Here is a 22,515-nt window from a genome sequence, read left to right on the forward strand (position 1 = left end):
TCTTTGATTTCATGTTTGTTAAGCTTTTTAAGTTTTTTTTATATATTCTGGATAATAATCCCCTGTCAGAGGAGCAGTTGCCAAAGATTTTCTCCTGTTCTGTAGACTTTCTTTTCATGCTTTTAATCATTTCCTTTGATAGAGCTTTTTAATTGGATGGTATCCCACTTACTGATTCTTGGTTTCACTGATTGAGCTTTAGGGGCTCTTGTCAAAGAAATTGGTGCCTGTGCCAATATGCTGGAGTGTTGACTCTATGTTGTTTTCTAGCACTTGCAAAGTTTCTAGTCTATCTTGATCCACTTTGATTTGACTTTTGTGCAGGATCTACTTTCATTCTTCTACATGTGAATTTTCAGTTACCCCAGCACCATTTTGATATGTTGTATCTCTTTTTTTCAATTTATATTTTTGGCACCTTTGTCGAATATCAAAGTGTGTGAATTTGTCTCTGTTTCTTCTATTCTATTCCATTGGTCTTCATATCTGTTTTAATGCAAATGGCATACAGTTTTTGTTACTATAGCTCTGTGGTATAATTTGAGATCAGGTATTGTGATATGTTCAGCATCACTCTTCTTGCTCAGTATTGCTTTGGTTCAGAATGAGACTTTTATTTTTCCAAATGAATTTTAGGACAGTTTTTTTCCTAGTTCTGTGAAGAACATCATCGGTAGTTTGATGGAGATTGCATTGAATTCTTTTGGTAGTATGGCTATTTTGACCATATTAATTCTGTCTATCTAAGAACATGGGAGGTCTTTCCATATTCTAAGACTTTCTTATAATTCTTTCTTCAGTGTTCTATAGTTTTCATTGTAACAGCCTTAAACAGCCTTGGTTATATTAATTCCCAAGTAACTTATTTTTTTGATATTATTGCAGATGAAATAGTTTCCTGCTTTCTTTCTCCAAGAATCATTATTGTAGTATAGGAAAGCTATTTATTTTATGAGTATAAATCTTATATCCTACTTTGAAGAACTTAACACTTATTGTGGTTTTCTGGTGGAGTTTTTTTGGTCTTCTAGATATAGGATCATGTCATCAGCAAACAGATTTGAATTCTTTTCCTATTCGTATCTCTTTAATTTCCTTCTCTTGTCTGATTATTCTGGCTAGAGTTTCAAGGACTATATTTAATAGGAGAGGTGAAAGTGGAAATACTTTTCTTGTTCCTGATTTTAGAGAAAATCCTTTCAGTTTCCCACTGTTCAGTATGATGTTGGTCTTGGGTTTGTCATATATATCTTTCATAATGCTGAGGTAAGTTCCTTCTATCCCTAGTTTCTCCAGTGTTTTTAATGTGAATGGATGATGGATTTTATCAAAGACCTTTACTGCATCTATTGAGATTATCACATGATTTTTGTTCTTAATTCTGTTTTACATTTATTGATTCTAAGTTTTATTAATTTTGACTCTGATCTTAATTATTTCCTATCTTCTAGGGATTTGGCATTATTTTATTCTTTCTTTTCTAGGGCTTGATGTGTAACATTAGGTTGTTTATTTGGAGTGTTCCTACTTTTTATAATATACAGTCTCAATACTTTAAATTTTCCTCTTAGAACTGCTGTTATACTGTGCCAGAGATTTTGACATGTTTTATCTCTCTTCTCATTCATTTGGGAAGAATTTCTTGATTTCTTCTATGATCCATTTCCCTTTTAAATGAGTATTGTTCAATCTCCATGTTTCTATGGTTTTTAAATGAGTATTTCCCTTTTAAATCCATTTCCCTTTTAAATGAGTATTGTTCAATCTCCATGTTTCTATGGTTTTTGTATTTTTTATTTCTTTGTTTTTGACTTCTTTTTTTAATTAAAATCTTTTTTTATTTTTAAAGACTGCATTTCGATTCATTGTACACAAATGGGGTACAACTTTTCATTTCTGTGGTTGTACACAATGTAGATTCACAGCATTCATGTAATCATACATATATATAGGGTAATACTGCCTGTTTCATTCTATCTTTCTGTCCCCAACCCCACACCCTATTTTTTTAAATTTCTGTCGATGTCTAGTTTCATTCCATTATGATCTGATAGGATGAATAGGATTATATCAATTTTTTGGTGTTTGCTTTGACTTATATTGTGATCCAGAATATGAACTATTTTAGAAAAAGTTCTGTGTGCTGCTGAGAAGAAAGTAAATTCTACTATTTGGGGGTGAAATATTCTGTAGGTAGATTTCTGTTATGTCTATTTGATTTATAGTATTGTTTGGGTTGGCAGTATCTGTTGATTTTATGCTTGGGTGACCCATCTATTGGTGAAATGCATATGTTGAAATCACCTATTAATATTGTTTGGGGATTTAATGTCAAGAAATATTTTTAATATAATTAATTGCACTGACATTTGGGACACAAATATTTACTAATGCTGTATCTTCTTGTTGGATTTTCCTTACACCAGTATGTATTGGCCTTCTTTTTTGTTTCTGGTTAATTTTTGTTTGAAATATGCTTTGTCAGATATGAGAATAACTACTCCTGCTTGATTTTGGATTCTGTTTGTGTGGAATATTTTTTCCATTCTTTTGCTTTCAGCCTGTGAATGTCTTTGCTTATGAGATATGTCTTTTGCAAATAGTATATAGCTGCATCTTTTTGTTTTAATCCATTTTGTTAATCCAGGTCTTGTAGCTGAGGAGTTAGGCCATTTACATTCAGTGTTATCATGGGTAGATATTTGTTATTTCCTGTCATTTTGGTTTATTTGTTATAATCAGTCTTGGTTTTCATTTAGTTAGTTGCTTTTCTAGTGAATATCGTCTAATAGCTTTAGAATTTGCTTTTGAATTCTATATTCAGTGTCTTGTTGTTTTATTTTATTTTTGTAGTATTATCTTAGTGGGCACAAATTCTTTTAGTTTATCCTTAACATGAAAGATTTTTATTTCTTCATCAATTCTGAAAGATAACTTTGCTGGATATAACACTCTTGGCTGGAAATTGTTTTTATTTTAGGGCTTGGGCATTCTTGATTTTTGGGTGTGGTTTGAGCAGTCAGAAGTGAGTCTTACTGATTTGTTTGCAGACAGCACTTGACATTTTTCTTTTGCACCTTTTAATATTATTTATTTATTTTCTATTTTAGGCATTTTAATTTAATGTGTCTTGGAGAGGTTCTCTTTTTATTTTTTCTATTTGAGATTGTGTATGTGGATGTCTATCTTCACATCTAAAGTTGGGGCATTTTTCTACTGTTAATAAAAGTCTTTAATGTCCTTAACCTGGGTCTCTATGTGCTCTTTCATCCCATTGACCTCAGGTCTGTTCTCTCAGAGTTCTTATGTATTCTGATAATGAATTGTTTCCCCTTTTATTGCATACTAGGTATTAAAGTACATAAATCCTCTCTTCAAGGTATGAAATTCTCTGAATCCTGAAGTTCTATTTTCTGTGCAATCTAATCTATTAATGATATTTCCAAGTGGATTTTTAATTTTTTCCACTGTGTTTTTTATTTCCAGGAGTTCTGATTGATTTCTTTTAAATACTTCTATTTATTTTTTGAAATGGACTTCATCTCCTGTATTTGCTTTCTTAATTTGTTCCTTAGATTTTCTTTTAGTTTATTGAACATTTTAATAATCAGTTTTTATAGTCTTTCTCTGGAATTTTATTCACTTCCACATCTGTGGGTTCCTTTTTGGGTGGCATATTTGTTTGCCTGTTTCCTCAGTTTTCAAAGATCTTAGACTTGCACATCTGTTGAAATGAATTCCTCTTCCTTTCTTATGCATTTGACCTTTGGTATGTAGTTATCTTTTTTGGTTCTTGGAACTTCTGTGATTGGTTTTTAAGTAAATGTCCAGGAATGGGACCTGAGATCCCCTTCTAATTGTTTCTACTTGGGACCTAGTGATTGGTTCTGGGTTTTCTCTCCCTAATCTATGTTTTGAGCTATCGTTGAGCATCTAGTCAGGTCAATTCTTTATGGAGTGAGATAAACTACTACTTGGCTGAGTTGTGAGCATTGTTTATCAGCAGGTTCTCTACTCTGAGATTAAAGTGTCCCAATTATTTTCCAATCACTCTAAAAGTAAGAGGGAACAAGGAATAGCAAAATTAGGAACCATCACAGAGCCTTAAAATAAACGCTTGGTGTCTACTTTGACATCTATAACACTAATTACCACTGGTAGAGGAATGGTGGGGTCAGAATTTAACATCAGGACTCACACTAAACAACCATAAATTTGAACAGTCTTTAAACAGCAGATGTCCACTATGTTGTGAGTGTATTGATCATCTCAACAAAATGAATGGGGTTGGAATTACATAAACTGGATAATTCTATGAGATAGTGGAATTACAATTCCTTAAGTGAAGAGAAAATAAGAGTAAGAAGGCAAGAGGTAGTTTGAAATATTTAAAGAGTGAAGAGAAGAGAAGCAGGAGAAAGTAGATGAAGAGTAAAAAAAATAACCAAAAGTAATAAAGAAGGAAACTAAAAGGAGATAGAAAAATTTAAGTATTAGAGGGAGAATAGAATGAAGCAGGGATAATAAAAGTTACAAAAACCAAAGTATGAACAAACATATATAAGATCAAAACAAATCAAACACACTAAAAATTTTACCACAGCGAAGTCCAACCCAAGAATAATAATAATAAATGAGTGAAAAAGAAAGCAATTAAAATAAATGAAAAATCATATATTGGAAAAAAAAGTTTAGATTGGAAAAAAACGCTCAAAAAGATAAAAAAGGAAAAGAAGAGAATAGAAAAAATTAATTTTTTTTCATTTCCCACCTATTTTTATTATGACAGAGAGAAAAGAAAGCACAGGGAGTGGGTAGGAAATATTGGTTTCAAAATCTAAAATTCCTGGATGAAAATCCCATTTCTGCAACTTATTTTTTTAATTATTTGCTTCTTTTTTATAATTTCTTTATTTTGATTCATTGCAAACAAATGGCATACAACTCGTTTCCCTGGTTGTACATGAAGTAGAGTCATACCATTTGTGTAATCATACACGTACATAGGGTAATAATGTTTATCTCGTTCTGTTATTTTTCCTTCCCCACACCCCACCCACCCCTCTTTTTCCTCTACACAATTAATCCTTCCTCCTTTCTTGCCTCCCTCCCACCCCACTTATGTATCATCATCCACTTATCAGAGAGATCATTTGACCTTTGGTTTTTTGGAATTGGCTTATCACACTTGGCATGATATTCTCCAACTTCATCCATTTGCCTGCAAATGCCTTAATTTTACTCTTCTTTATGACTGAATAATATTAAATTGTGTATATATACCACAGTTTCTTTATCCATTCATCAATTGAAGGGCATCTAGGTTGGTTCCATAATCTAGCTATTGTGAATTGAGCAACTATGAACATTGATGTGGCTGCATCACTCCATCACTTAAAATGCTGATTTTAAGTTCTTTGGGTATAGGCCAAGGAGTGGGATAGCTGGGTCAAATGGTGTTTCCATTCCAAATTGCCTAAGGAATCTCTGTACTGCCTTCCAGAGTGGCTGCACTAATTTGCATCCTCATCAGCAATATATGAGTGTAGCATTTCCCCCGCATCCTCACCAACACCTATTGTTGCTTGTATTCTTGATAATCACCATTCTAATTTGGGTGAGATGAAATCTTAGGGTAGTATTGATTTCCATTTTTGTTATTACTAGAGATGTTGAACATTTTTTCATGTATCTGTTGATTGCTTTGTAGATCTTCTTCTGTGAACTGTCTGCTCATTTCCTTAGCCCATTTGTTGATTGGGTTTTTGTATTCTTGGTGTAAAGTTTTTTTGAGTTCTTTATAGATTCTGGAGATTACTGCTCTATCTGAAGTATGTGTGGCAAAGATTTTCTCCCACTCTGTAGGCTGTCTCTTCACATTGCTGATAGTTTCCTTTGCTGAGAAAAAGCTTTTAAGTTTGACTCTATCCCAATTATGGATTTCTGCTTTTATTTCTTGTGCTTTGAGAGTTATGTTAAGGAAATCTGGTCCTAAGTCAACATGATGAAGATTTGGGCCTACTTTTTCTTCTACGAGATGCAGGGTCTCTGGTCTGATTCCGAGGTCCTTGATCCATTTTGAGTTGAGTTTTGTGCAGGGTGAGAGATAAGGGATCATTTTCATTCTGCTGCATATGGATTTCCAGTTTTCCCAGCACCATTTGTTAAAGAGGCTATCTTTTCTCCATTGCATATTTTTTGGCACCTTTGTCTAGTTTGAGAAAACTATTATTTATGTGAGTTTGTTTCTGCATCCTCTATTCTGTACTATCAATCTACCTATCTATTTTGGTACCAAAACCATTTTGTTTTTGTTACTAATGGTTTGTAGTATAGTTGAAGTTCTGGTTTTGTGATACCCCCTGCTTCACTCTTCCTGCTAAGGATTGTTTTAGCTATTCTTGGTCTCTTATTTTTCCAAACACTAAAAGTAGTAGAAGACAGGAAATAGTTAAAATCAGAGATGAAATCAATGAAATTGAAACAAAAGAAACAACTGAAAAAATTGACAAAATAAAAAGTTGGTTCTTTGAAAAAATAAACAAAATTGATAAACTCAGCCACACTAACAAAGAGAAGGGGAAATAAAACTCAAATTACTAAAATTCAGGATGAAAAGGGAAATCTCACGACAGACATTATTCAAATACAAAATATAATTAGAAGCTATTTTGAAAATCTATACTCCAATAAAATAGAAAATCTCCAAGATGTCAATTGGTTTCTAGAGATATTTGATCCACCCAAACTGAATCAGGAGGACATACACAATTTAAATAGATCAATTTCAAACAATGAAATAGAAGTCATCAAAAGCCTACCAACAAAGAAAAGTCTGGGACCAGATGGATTCTCAGCCAACTTCTACAAGACCTTCAAAGAAAAGCTCATTCCAATACTCCTCAAAGTATTCCATGAAATAGAAAAGGAGGGAACCCTTCCAAACTCATTCTATGAAGCTACTATCACCCTGATACCAAAACCAGACAGAGACACATCGAGGAAAGAAAATTTCAGACCAATATCCTTAATGAACATAGATGCAAAAATTCTTAACAAAATTGTAGTAAATTACATACAAAAATATATTTAAAAGAGTGCACCATGATCAAGTGGGTTTTATCCCAGGGATGCAAGGGTGGTTCAACATCTGGAAATCAATAAATGTAATTCACCATATCAACAGACTTAAAGTTAAAAATCACATGATTATTTCAATGATGCAGAAAAAAACAAAATACAGGACCCCTTCATGCTCAAAACACTAGAAAAAAATAGGGATAGTAGGAACATTCCTCAACTCTGTAAAGGCTATCTATGCTAAGCTCATGGCCAACATCATTGTAAATGGAGCAAAACTGAAAGTATTCCCCCTAGAAACTGGAAAAAGACAGGGATGCCCTCTTTCACCACTTCTATTCAACATCATCTTTGAAACACTAGCCAGAGCAATTATACAGACCAAAGACATTAAAGGGGTACAAATAGGAAAAGAACTCAAACTATCCCTATTTGCTGATGACAGGATTCTACATTTAGAGGAGCTGAAAAATTCCACCAGAAAACTTCTAGAACTCATAAATGAATTTAGTAAAGTAACAGGATATAAAATCAATGCTCATAAATCTAATGCATTTTTATTCATAAGTGATGAATCCTCTGAAAGAGAATTTAGGAAAACTACCCCATTCACAATAGCCTCAAAAAAATAAAATAAAATACTTGGGAATCAATCTACCAAAAGAGGTGAATGACCTCTACAATGAGAACTACAGAACTCTAAAGAAAGAAATTAAAGAAAACTTTAGAAGACTGAAAGATCTCCCATGTTCTTGGACAGGCAGAATTCATATTGTCAAAATGGCCATACTACCAAAAGTGCTATACAGATTCATTCCAATTCCAATTAAAATCCCAATGACATACCTCATAGAAACAGAGCAAGAAATCATGAAATTCATTTGGAAGAAAAAAATTCTTAATGAGAGATAAAGAGCTTGTTTATACCATGGTAGTCAAAATTGCTGACAAGAATGGGTGTACATTGCTTATGCTATTTGTCCTTTCTTTGTGTTTCTTTATCTATTTGTTTATTTTGGGGTTCTGTCAACCTTGGATTAAGGGTGAGGGTTTTTGAGTCCTACTTCTCTGTGCTGCTCACCTAGCTGCCAGTCATTGTGGTCAGAAGCCAGCGCTGGTTTTAGTACCTGTCATCTTCCTGTCTCACAGTACATGGTGGATAAACTGGGAAATGCTGATAAATGATGGACTTTCATAGTGCAAACTGGTGTAGAGTTCCAAACTGGAATGTCCAGTAGGTGGGTTTTAGCCCTGGCTGACCTTTGGAACTCTATCAGTAAGTATTCAAAATTTGATGTATACACCTTTTTCTAGGTAGATGCCAATCTTTGCGGGTCATCTGGGTCTCAGAGGCTGCCCCCAAATTCCAGTTTAGAATGAGGAATCTAAACCTCCACCGGTTTCACATACTCACCGGAATGGATGTGAATTACCCAGGATCAGACCTGGAGTTCAGGAGCTCCTGTCTGTCCAGTTACTGACATCTTCCAAGTTGTTTGTATGGGATGCCAGCAACAAAGGGAGCTCTCTCTTCTCAGTATACCAAGTCTGGCTCACCTTAGGCAGAATTCTCTCTGTGCCTGTTTCAATCGTGCTGGTCCAGGCTCCCTTTGATCTTTATGAGTTACTGATCTTCAGCCTCTGTTCACTGACAGACAAGCACTTCCAAATGGTTTCCAGCACTCCAGGGACTCTGGTTCCTGCTAGACTCTGCCTGTGGGCCAAGTGATTTGGGTTACTTTCCACTCACCAACTTGCCCACCATCTCTGGATCAGTTAAGTCCAGTCTCCCTCTTTTTCATTGGTTACTCCAGGTCAATTTTACTTGCCACACTTTCTTTCTCTGCCTGTGCTTCTCCTCATCTCTGCTATGGGCTGGCAATGTGGCTGTCTATGCCAACACCATTGCCAGCCAAGCTGGTGCATCTCTAACATATCATTTCTTATTTTTATGCTTAAATTTTCCAAATCCCTGTGTCTTTATGATTCTTTTAGTATCCAATGTTGAATTTCAGGGAATCCCCTTAGTCACCCACCTCACTGAGGGGCGGCCTTCCTGCTGTTTATGTCCTGTGCTGATGAACTGCTGGGGAGTTACTGTTTTCCTTTAATCCACTGTCTTCCTCTCAGGAATTGTTTATTCTTAATCATTCTGTAATCAGGATATTATTATTTTCCAAATTATTCAGTTGAGAAATCTAAGACTAAAAGTGCTTATAAGGATAGGAAGTTAGCAGATGTTAGGAACAGTATCTGAGCTCAGTGACTCAAGCAACCCTAATTTTATAGTCTTTACCTGTGAGAAGCACTGGACAAGAGGTACTGAGAGAGTGACCTGATGTGCCATGTTATTGTTTTATGGAAGAACCAGACCAATAGGCAAGAACAAAAGGGTGAATCATGTGCTATGATGAAGGAAGATTAAGAAATAGTAGGAGCACATGGGCAGGCATATAACCCAGAAAAGGCAAAGAATCATTTCCCTGTGAGGCAGCTGAGTGCTGAAAAACTTGTAGAAGGGCAGTCTCAAGAGTAATTGGATGAAGATTACAGACTAATTCAACAGAACAAGCACATACAAGAGGCAGGAGAGCATGGACAGTTAAAGGGACCAAAGGAAATTTGTTAAGATTAGATGATAAACGCCCAGGAGAGCAAATGGCTATAGAGATGAGTCAAACTATGCAGGACCTTGTAAATCATGTTAAGGAGTTTGAACTTCATCAAAACTTTGTCAAATAATCAATCCCTTCGAAAGTTTTAAGTAAATGAATGACTTGGCCTAACAAGCCTATTAAAATGCTATGAAGCAGCTGGTTGTGGTGGTATACACCTATAATCCCATTGGCTCAGGAGGCTGAGGGAGGAGGATGGAGAGTTCAAAGCTAGCCTCTGCAACTTAGCAAGGCACTAAGCAACTCAGTGAGACCCTGTTTCTAAATAAAATACAGAAAATGACTGGGGACATGGTTCAGTGGTTAATTGCCTCTGAGTTCAATCCCAGTTCTGGTATTAAAAAAACAAGGAAACAAAAAAACAAACAGGCTAGTGAGAACCTGTTTGAACAGAGCACGCTCCGAGTCCCGGAGCCCCTGCAGTGCAGTGTACTCCTGCAAAGAACCAGCGGAGAGCCTCGATCTGCAGTCAGCCTCAGGGATAAGGGCAGGGCAGCAGGAGACCTCTTCAGGCGGCACTGCCCACTCCGGCTGCGGGCTCTCTTCACGGGGCGATCCAAGATGGCGGCCTAGAGGGAGACTGCACCCCCAGTCGCTCCAGAACCCAGGAGTTAAGAAGGGGAGGCATTGAGAGACTCGGACTGAAGTGGAGCCACGGGTGAGTCTGCCCACTGGGTAAAGCTCGGCCCGGGTGGCAGGCCCAGATAGAGGTGGCTTATCTGAGCCGGGCAGGGCAGCTAGAGTCATCCACAGGCAGTCCTGCGCACTCCGGCGGTGGGCCCCGCCCACACAGCCAGCTTCTCCAGGTTCTCGGAACGGAACTGGCCCGCTAGTGAGAACCTGTCTGAACAGAGCACGCTCCGAGTCCCGGAGCCCCTGCAGTGCAGTGTACTCCTGCAAAGAACCAGCGGAGAGCCTCGATCTGCAGTCAGCCTCAGGGATAAGGGCAGGGCAGCAGGAGACCTCTTCAGGCGGCACTGCCCACTCCGGCTGCGGGCTCTCTTCACGGGGCGATCCAAGATGGCGGCCTAGAGGGAGACTGCACCCCCGGTCGCTCCAGAACCCAGGAGTTAAGAAGGGGAGGCATTGAGAGACTCGGACTGAAGTGGAGCCACGGGTGAGTCTGCCCACTGGGTAAAGCTCGGCCCGGGTGGCAGGCCCAGATAGAGGTGGCTTATCTGAGCCGGGCAGGGCAGCTAGAGTCATCCACAGGCAGTCCTGCGCACTCCGGCGGTGGGCCCCGCCCACACAGCCAGCTTCTCCAGGTTCTCGGAACGGAACTGGCCCGCTAGTGAGAGCCTGTCTGAACAGAGCACGCTCCGAGTCCCGGAGCTGCTGCAGTGCAGTGTACTCCTGCAAAGAACCAGCGGAGAGCCTCGATCTGCAATCAGCCTCAGGGATAAGGACAGGGCAGCCGGAGACCTCTTCAGGCGGCTCTGCCCACTCCGGCTGCGGGCTCTCTTCACGGGGCGATCCAAGATGGCGGCCTAGAGGGAGACTGCACCCCCAGTCGCTCCAGAACCCAGGAGTTAAGAAGGGGAGGCATTGAGAGACTCGGACTGAAGTGGAGCCACGGGTGAGTCTGCCCACTGGGTAAAGCTCAGCCCGGGTGGCAGGCCCAGATAGAGGTGGCTTAGCAGAGCCGGGCAGGGCAGCTTGAGTCTTCCCAAGGTAGTCTTCCACACTCCGGCAGTGGGCTCTTCCCACACGGCCAGCTGCACGGTGCAGGCCCACAGTGAGAGCATTTCCGCACAGAGCCAGTTCCAAAACGTGGAACCAGTAGGGGGCTAGGGGCAGTATTCTTCGAATGAGCTGCTTTATCAGATTCCTCCAAGACATCAGGCTACTGAAGGCTGGGAGGTGATACACTGGAAATCTACTGGGACACTATAAGCCAATAGTGGAAAACTGCAATATCTCAGGGTCCCACTGACAACTGACCATTATGAGAAAACAAGGGAAGAAAATGTCCCAAACAAACCTAGATACTACATCAATAAAACCCAATGACAGCAGAGCAGAAGAAATGTCAGAAAGGGAGTTCAGAATGTACGTAATTAAAACGATCAGGGAAGCTAATGAGGAGATGAAAGAGCAAATGCAGGCATTGAAGGAGGAGATGAAAGAGCAAATGCAGGCATTAAATGATCGCACCAATCAACAGTTAAAAGACCAAATACGGGAAGCAAGAGATCATTTCAATAAAGAGTTAGAGATACTGAAAAAAAACCAAACTGAAATCCTTGAAATGAAGGAAACAATAAACCAAGTTAAAAACTCCATAGAAAGCATAACCAATAGGATAGAACACCTGGAAGACAGAACCTCAGACATTGAAGACAAAATATTTAACCTTGAAAACAAAGTGGAACAAACAGAGAAGATGGTAAGAAATCATGAACAGAATCTCCAAGAACTATGGGATATCATGAAAAGGCCAAATTTGAGAATTATTGGGATTGAGGAAGGCTTAGAGAAACAAACCAAAGGAATGAACAATCTATTCAATGAAATAATAACAGAAAATTTCCCAAATCTGAAGAACGAAATGGAAAACCAAGTACAAGAGGCTTATAGAACTCCAAACATACAAAATTACAACAGACCCACACCAAGGCACATTATTATGAAAATACCTAACATACAAAATAAAGACAGAATTTTAAAGGCCGCGAGAGAAAAGAATCAAATTACATTCAGAGGGAAACCAATAAGAATATCAGCAGATTTTTCAATCCAGACCCTAAAAGCTAGAAGGGCCTGGAACAACATATACCAAGCCCTGAAAGAAAATGGATGCCAACCTAGAATCTTATACCCAGCAAAACTTACCTTCAAATTTGACGATGAAATAAGATCCTTCCATGATAAACAAAAGCTAAAGGAATTTACAAAAAGAAAGCCAGCATTACAGAACATTCTCAGCAAAATATTCCATGAGGAAGAGATGAAAAACAACGATGCAAATCAGCAACAGGAGGCGCTAGCCTAAAGGAATAGCCAAATAAAGGAGAAACCAAATCATGTCAAAAACAAATATGAGTCAATTGACTGGGAATACAAATCATATCACAATAATAACCCTGAATGTTAATGGCCTGAATTCATCAATCAAAAGACACAGACTGGCAGATTGGATTAAAAAGAAAAATCCAACAATATGCTGCCTGCAAGAGACACATCTCATAGAAAGAGACACCCATAGACTAAAGGTGAAAGGATGGGGAAAAACATACCATGCACACGGACACAGCAAAAAAGCTGGAGTATCCATCCTCATCTCAGATAATGTGGACTTCAAACCAAAACTAGTCAGAAGGGATAAAGAAGGACATTACATGCTGCTTAAGGGAAGCATAAATCAGCAAGACATAACAATCATAAATATCTATGCCCCGAACATTGGCTCATCCACGTACATCAAACAAATCCTTCTCAATTCCAGAAATCAAATAGACCACAACACAATAATACTAGGCGATTTTAACACACCTCTCTCACCACTGGATAGATCGTCCAAACAAAAATTGAATAAAGAAACTATAGATCTCAACAACACAATCAGCAATTTAGACTTAACGGACATATATAGAATATACCATCCAACAAAGAATGAATACACTTTCTTCTCAGCAGCACATGGATCCTTCTCTAAAATAGACCATATTTTATGCCACAAAGCTACTGTTAGTAAATACAAGAAGATAGAGATACTACCTTGTACTCTATCAGATCATAATGGATTGAAATTAGAAATAAATGACAGAATAAAAAACAGAAACTTCTCCAATACCTGGAGACTAAATAATACACTATTATATGATGAATGGATAACAGAAGACATCAGGAGGGAAATAAAAAAATTCTTAGAAGTAAACGAGAACAAAGACACATCATATCAAAATCTCTGGGACACTATGAAAGCAGTACTTAGAGGAAGATTTATTTCATGGGGTGCATTCAAAAAAAGAAGTAGAAATCAACAAATAAACGAGTTACCACTACAGCTCAAAGCACTAGAAAAAGAAGAGCAGACCAATACCAAAAGGAGTAGAAGACAGGAAATAGTTAAAATCAGAGCCGAAATCAACGAAATCGAAACAAAAGAAACAATCGGAAAAATTAATAAAATAAATAGTTGGTTCTTTGAAAAAATAAATAAAATTGATAAACCCTTAGCCACACTAACAAAGAGAAAGAGGGAGAAAACTCAAATTACTAAAATTCGGAATGAACAAGGAAACATCACAACACACACGAGTGAAATACAAAACATAATTAGAAGCTATTTCGAAAATCTATACTCCAACAAAACAGAAAACCTTGAAGACATCAACAAATTTCTAGAGACATATGAACTACCTAAACTGAACGAGGAGGACATACACAACTTAAATAAACCAATTTCAAGCAATGAAATAGAAGAGGTCATCAAAAGCCTACCAACAAAGAAAAGTCCAGGACCAGATGGGTTCTCAGCCGAGTTCTATAAAACCTTTAAAGAAGAGCTCATTCCAATACTCCTCAAACTATTCCATGAAATAGAAGAGGAGGGAACCCTACCAAACTCGTTCTATGAAGCCAATATCACCCTGATACCTAAACCAGACAGAGACACATCAAGGAAAGAAAATTTCAGACCAATATCCTTAATGAACATTGATGCAAAAATTCTCAACAAAATTTTAGCAAATCGCATACAAATATATATTAAAAAGATAGTGCACCACGATCAAGTGGGTTTTATCCCAGGGATGCAAGGTTGGTTCAACATTCGGAAATCAATAAATGTCATTCACCATATCAACAGACTTAAAGTTAAGAATCACATGATTATTTCAATAGATGCAGAAAAAGCATTTGATAAAATACAGCATCCCTTCATGCTCAAAACACTAGAAAAAATTGGGGTAATGGGAACATTCCTAAACATTATAAAGGCCATCTACGCTAAGCCCATGGCTAATATCATTCTAAATGGTGAAAAACTGAAAGCGTTCCCCCTAAAAACTGGAACAAGGCAGGGATGCCCTCTTTCACCGCTTCTATTCAACATCGTCCTTGAGACTCTAGCCAGAGCAATCAGACAAACCAAAGAAATTAAAGGGATACGAATAGGAAAAGAAGAACTCAAACTATCCCTGTTCGCTGATGACATGATTATATATTTAGAGGAACCTGGAAATTCCACCAGAAAACTTTTAGAACTCATAAGTGAATTCAGTAAAGTAGCAGGTTACAAGATCAATGCTCATAAATCCAATGCATTTTTATACATAAGTGATGAATCTTCAGAAAGAGAAATTAGGAAAACTACCCCATTCACAATAGCATCGAAAAAAATAAAATACTTGGGAATCAATCTCACAAAAGAGGTGAAAGACCTCTACAATGAGAACTACAGAACACTAAAGAAAGAAATTCAAGAAAACCTTAGAAGATGGAAAGATCTCCCATGTTCCTGGATAGGCAGAATTAATATCGTCAAAATGGCTATACTACCTAAAGTTCTATACAGATTCAATGCAATTCCAATTAAAATCCCAATGATGTACCTCGCAGAAATAGAGCAAGCAATTATGAAATTCATCTGGAAGAATAAAAAACCTAGAATAGCTAAAGCAATCCTCAGTAGCAAGAGCGAAGCAGGGGGTATTGCAATACCAGATCTTCAACTCTACTACAAAGCAATAGTAACAAAAACGGCATGGTATTGGTACCAAAATAGACAGGTAGATCAATGGTACAGAATAGAGGACATGGACACAAACCCAAATAAATACAATTTTCTCATACTAGACAAAGGTTCCAACAATATGCAATGGAGAAAAGATAGCCTCTTCAACAAATGGTGCTGGGAAAACTGGAAAACTATATGCAATAGAATGAAACTAAACCCCTATCTCTCACCCTACACAAAACTCAACTCAAAATGGATCAAGGACCTCGGAATCAGACCAGAGACCCTGCATCTTATAGAAGAAAAAGTAGGTCCAAATCTTCAACTTGTTGGCTCAGGATCAGATTTCCTTAACAGGACTCCCATAGCACAAGAAATAAAAGCAAGAATAAACAACTGGGATAGATTCAAACTAAAAAGCTTTCTGTCAGCAAAGGAAACTATCAGCAATGTGAAGAGAGAGCCTACAGAGTGGGAGAATATCTTTGCCAACCATACCTCAGATAGAGCGCTAATTTCCAGAATCTATAAAGAACTCAAAAAACTCTACACGAAGAATACAAATAATCCAATCAACAAATGGGCTAAGGAAATGAACAGACACTTCACAGAAGAAGATGTACAAGTAATCACCAGATATATGAAAAAATGTTCAACATCCCTAGTAATAAGGGAAATGCAAATCAAAACCACCCTAAGATTTCATCTCACCCCAATTAGAATGGCGATTATCAAGAATACAAGCAACAATAGGTGTTGGCGAGGATGTGGTGAAAAAGGAACACTCATACATTGCTGGTGGGGTTGCAAATTAGTGCAACCACTCTGGAAAGCAGTGTGGAGATTCCTCAGAAAGCTTGGAATGGAAACACCATTTGACCCAGCTATCCCACTCCTTGGCCTATACCCAAAGGACTTAAAATCAGCATACTACAGAGATACAGCCACATCAATGTTCATTGCTGCTCAATTCACCATAGCCAGATTGTGGAACCAACCTAGATGCCCTTCAGTTGATGAATGGATAAAGAAACTGTGGCATATTTATACAATGGAATATTACTCCGCAATGAAGAATGATAAAATTATGGCATTTGTAGGCAAATGGTCGAAATTGGAGAATATCATGCTAAGTGAGATAAGCCAATCTCAAAAAACTAAAGGACAAATGATCTCGCTGATAAGCGGATGAGGACATATAATGGGGGGTGGGAGGGGCTAGCATTAGGTTTAGGGTTAGGTTTAGAGTTAGGCTAAGGAGAGCAGTAAGAATGAAGGAAAGAAGGACTGTGTAGAGGGAAAAGAGGGGTGGGAGGGGTGGGGGGGAGGGGAAAAATATAATAAAAAAAAAAAAAAAAAAAAAAAAAACAAACAGTGCTATGAAGCATATGAAGCATGATTGAGATGGCAGCAATACCAGAAACAGCAAGCTGCAGTTAACCTCGAGACATTGTGAAGCTATTACAAAGTTAATATTTTTATATTAAAACATACGAGGAAATAATTGTGAAGAAAGAGGCAAAATTCATATGAATTTTAATATAAAACACCTGATTTCAAAGAAATTTCATACTTGAAAAACAATTCTGAGTCTCTTGCTCCAGCCATCTTTCCACACAGTGCATCACCCCTTAGTATATTTCACTCTGCTATAAATAGTACATCCATAGATAAAGCTGCAGAAGCAAAGGATTCTGTATGGTGCAGTAGCCTGGGTCTCACCGTAAAGCAGACCTTTAGACAAAAGTTTGTATGAGAGTATTCTACTTTGGAATGGTCTCAGGAACAGAAGTTAGGGATGGGAGAATGAAGCAGGGAAGAAAAGTAAATAAGAGTATGTTTTCATTTAGTAGAACCTAACAAGGTGCTTAATGAGACCCATCCTAGAATTTTCCTCTTGAAATACACTAGGAAAGTCACTTATCTTCCACTACCCAGGTTTTCATTGCTCTTTGTTCAAAGGTGGCAATTTTTCAAATGAGTGCCTGGTGGGATCCTATAGGCATCCAAGCTGAGAAGCTCTAGGGTAGGCATGAAGAGTTCCCAGAGGACAGACCCAAAGTGAGGCACCATCAAGCTGCACTTGTAGGAAGATTTTTGGAGCTTGCATGGAGTGGTTGCCCCAACCACAGACAGGTTGGAGCTGTGGTTTGTAAATGTACCTGAAGTTACTTTTGTGTTGTATTTGCACATGTGTACTGCTTCCCTCATGCATTAGATTGCAAGATCAAAATGTACCCCCAGCTTCATTTCAGTTCTAGAACTCTGCCTGCCTTACACTAGAGGCTTTAATTGATGAGTGACAGCAAATTCCCAAGTGTTTCTCATGTATATGGCCACTTCTTTAAGATAGTAGGTTTTCATTTTTCGTTTCTCACTTTGGTGATGTCCATAATGTAGACTGCTTGGGGAAAGTTCTAGCTATAGCATATTAGACAGAAGATATCTCCAAAGCAAGAAGCCAATGGTATACATTGATCAAAAGAAAGGCTGATATTTTAGTTATCATTAAGTACTCCATTTATTAGAGTGAGTCCACATCAGATGACTCCAAAATAGCAATTTAATTGAAGAGAGAACAAAGTCAAAGAGGTTTCATATAGTTGCAACTTTCCCCACTACCTACTGCTGGACTGTCTTTATTATTTATAAAAACTTCTGTGTACATTAGAGACAAGAACTCTGAAAGAAGGGTAAGAGTGTGATAAGAAAAGTTTCATTGTTGCCAGACTGATCCCATCCTGGCCTGAGTAACTGCAAACAGGTCTGACACAAATTGGGTTCTGCCAAGATTCAGCTCACAAATTCTCTAGAGGTCACATTCTAATATTGTGTTGCTTATCTATTCCAAACCAAATTTAAATTTGAGAATTAGAAGCAGATTGGAAGTAATCCTGATTACTCTCTTCCCCTCCTACTTCACTGCCTTTACCCTACCCCATATGTGGCCAAGAGGAAATTAAGGCTCAAAGAAGTGAAGTGAGTACTCTCTAAGTCATCCAGCTAGTTTGTGACAGAAACAAAATGAGAGCCATTCTGTGTGCTCTAGTTCTTTTTTCAGAGCAATTCAACAGAGTGTGGGTTACTGATAATGCTAAAGTGGCAGGTTTGATTTTTGTGTAGAGGCCATGGATTCTTCCCTCCTTCTACCAACCTCCCTAAAACACATAAAGTAGCCTGCAAATATCTTGAGAGTTGGAAAATGTGTCTTTTATCCAGTGCTTGGCACATTGTAGGATCTCAAAAAATATTTGTTGTAAAATGAATTTCTATGGCTGTGGTATTAGTCATCCCAAAGGAGGATAATAACCTTTTTCCCAAAATACATTTTTCTCTGCTATCCTGGTTGCTTTCGCCTGTCTTTGTTTATAGTCAATCAATATCACTATTAAGGCGCCTCCAGCCTGGTTGTAGTCAGGTTGGGAGCCTTGTCTGTTGGACAGTCTGACTTACCACAGAGATACCAAACACCCTTTCAAAATCTATTATTAGGTCAAGCCTCAACTCTACTGCTTTAAAAATCATTTCTTCAAGGTTTACTTTGATGTGTTCTTTCTCTCCATGTCAGCAGGATAGCTGTGAATTTCTTATTTTCAGCAGGCCCTTCTTTGAGTAATGGTGACCCAGTAAGAGGGATTTTCACATTGAATAAAATAATTCTGCCAAATGTTTAAACTTTCTATATTAATCTAGCTAGGAAAAGGACCTCTTTTTTTGCTGGGTTTCTGTAATTGTCATTAGTGCTTTGGCCTAATGCCAGTCTTTAAGCCTAGGTCCAGTAATATAGGTGGTCTACACAGATTTCATTGCAAAGTAAAAATTGTATTCTTTGTGAATTCTTTCTTGTTAAAGATAACCTGTTTTATTAAGTGCTCAGGGAGATGTGTTAGCAAGCAATATATTTAGTATCATGATTTTAAAATAATTCCATAGTTTTGTATAACTCTGGATGAAGAATTTGTACATTGTCTTACACATTGGTGCATTTGTTTCTCCTTATTTCTCAAGGAAATAAACAAAGCCGGTATATCCGTTTTTGAAAGATATAAAAATGAAAGGCTTCATTAAGTTTATCAGTTCCTTGGATCCCACCTCAGTGTCAAAGCAACTGACTGAGAGTCTCTGGAGGAAGCAGAATGGAGAAAACAAACATTAGGGAATGTTGAAAGGGTATAAAGTGTTGCTATCATATAAAAGGTGGCAAAATTTGAGCTGTACTCCAAAGTCCTAATTGGAAAGAACCAAGGCCATTCTGTGGGGACATTGGGGAGTGGCATCAAGGAATGAGAGAACAGAAAGAGAACACAGTTGATACTAAAGAAATCAGAAGACAAAAGATGTAAGATATGAATAATGGACAGGCCAAGGGAGTGGGAAGAGGTTATTACAACCCATTCAATGTTTTACACTCGTGTCAAAGGGCAGTCTTAGTTGGCAAGAACAGTGCCATATCTTTCTATGGATTTGATTAACAGAGAGTTTTCCCACTTGCATCAGTAAACAATCTATAAACAGTTGCCAATGAATAGCAAATGTCACTATGTTATTTAATGTTTTAGTCAGCTTTTTGTTGCTGTGATCAAAATGCATGATGAGAAGGACTTAAAGAGGAGGAAAAATTTGTTTTGTTTCACAGTTTCAGTTGGCTGACTCCATAGTTGTGGGTCTGAGAAGTGGCAAAGAATCATGGCGGAAGGGCATGGTGGAAGAAGACAACTCAGGACAGGGCAACAAGGAAGCAGAGGGAGAGCTCTGCTCACCAGGGACAATATATAAACCCCAAAGGCACATGCTCAGTGACTACCTCCTCTAGTCACAACCTTCCTGCTGACAGTTACTGCCTACTCACTCTATTCAGTACACTAATCCACCCATTCATCACACCTCTCATAATCCCATCACTTCACCTCTGAAAATTCTTGCATTGTCTCACACATGAAATTTGGGGAGATACCTCATACCTAAACCAGGCATTTAATAAACTTTATTAAGGACTATTGTGAATAGCCCTTCAAAGATGAGTTATAGATGGTAACTGCCCTTAAAAACACACAACTATGAAAGGAAGAAAAGCAAAAATTTAGTGTAAATATGATCATTTATTATTATTTTGTTAACAAACACCTGTTATACTCTACACAGTATTGCAAACTCTTCATCAGTATTATGTGTTTGAATGTTAGATCAATTGCAATTGTCTATATGATTAGGGAAGAAGTTATAGGCTTGTATTAGCCGATTTTGCATCACTATAATGCACTACCTGAAGCAATTAACTTATAAAGAAAAAAAGGTTTATTTTGGCTCACATTTCTGTAGGTTTTAGTCCAAAGTTGAGTGATGGCAATTAATTTGGTCCTCTGGTAAGGGCAATAGATCATGGCAGGAATGTGTGGCAGAGCCAAACTCCTTATATCATCATCCAGGAAGCAGAGAGATACTGAGAAGACTGGCTGGGTCTGCCCATTCCCTACTAGGGCACACCCCCAATGACCTAAGTTCCTCCCTTTAGGCTCCCAACTCTCAAAGGTTCCAACATCTTCCAACAACCCTATCCTCGAGACCCAGTCCTTAGTGCATGAACTCTGAAGATACACATCTAAACTGTAGCAAGGCTTAAAATTGTGGGTAGCTATCCATATAACCATAGATAATGCTCTCACTAGAGTGTTTAACACCAATAAATTGAACCAGTAAAAACTAGGAAGAAATAGACTGTAACTCACCTGGAGGGAAAAGCAGAATGTGAGCTCCGATGTCACAGAGGTACATTCTAGGGTGCAGAAATTTGGGCATCAGCATTGGTACTATGCCAAGGTGTTCGTTTTTCATTTTGTAGGCACTGCTGGACCACAGAGGAGAAGATTGATAAGTGCAGATTCATGTAATTAAAAACAGATTAATATAGAAGATTCTAAGTAAATGGGGGGAAAATCAATTAGGTAGCAGTGACAAGAACTTGGACCCAAACAGTAAGTACAATGGAAGGAAAATCAAGGAAAGGATTCCAGGAGACAGTCTTATGTGTTTTAAAGAATAACAATCATTTTTTTCTCTACAAAAGGTCCAATTATCATCCACTTTTTTGCATATCCAAAGATAAGTGATACATGCATGATGTTCCAAGCATCATTGGGGAAACAATTTGGTCACTCCAGACAATAAAACACACTTCTAGGGGTTGTTTATAAATGATAAACTTCTTAAGGGTGAGCTGTAACCTTAGCAGTAAAACCAGCTAATTAAAAATCTGTAGATTTCTGGCCAAAATGCCTTTAGAAAATATTGTTCAAATTCAGGAGTTTGTCATTGATTCTAGAACAAAAATGGGATTAATAACATAGAAGTGGTATTTTAAAATTTGGGGGTATGATTATATAGCTTGGTAAAATCTAAATGACAGGCAGATAAGGCCTAGAGAATTTTGCTTATAATAGAAAGGACATTTTTGAATTTTTTTAAAAAAGTTTTAATTTGTTTTAATTAATTATACATGACAATAGAATGTACTCTGATACATCATATATAATTGAGTATAATTTCTCATTCTTCTGGTTGTACATGATGTAGAATCCCACCAATTGTGTAATTATATATGTACCTAGGGTATAGATTGAGAACTACTGTGTAACATTTGGTTTCTGCAGTGGGACTTTTCTTGTTTCTGTTCCATTTTTCTCAATGCCCAGCAGCAAAGGAATGAAGAGGAAGAATGATGCATGAATTAGGTTGTCATGAGGGTTCCTAATACACGACAACTTATGTCAGCAGCCAGTAGAGTGAGGCCCCGCCATTTCTCAGGATCTGATCCCTTCCAGACAGTGACCCCAACATGTAGAACAGATAAGAGTCTAATAAAATACAACCACATTGTTCAAATAACAGGTATGTGCCACACTCAGCACTTGATAGGTCTATAGTCTCTGACTAACTCTTATAGACATAACTTAAATTCTTTCCCTTGTGACTTCTATAAGTGACATAAACCTCTCCCAAATACCTGCACAGATTTTTCTCCAAAATAATTTCTCCCAATAATTACTGTTTAATTTACAAGTCACCATTTCTTATTAAAATGAT

Source organism: Sciurus carolinensis, chromosome 14, assembly GCF_902686445.1.
Source record: "Sciurus carolinensis chromosome 14, mSciCar1.2, whole genome shotgun sequence".
NCBI classification, from domain to species: Eukaryota; Metazoa; Chordata; class Mammalia; order Rodentia; family Sciuridae; genus Sciurus; species Sciurus carolinensis.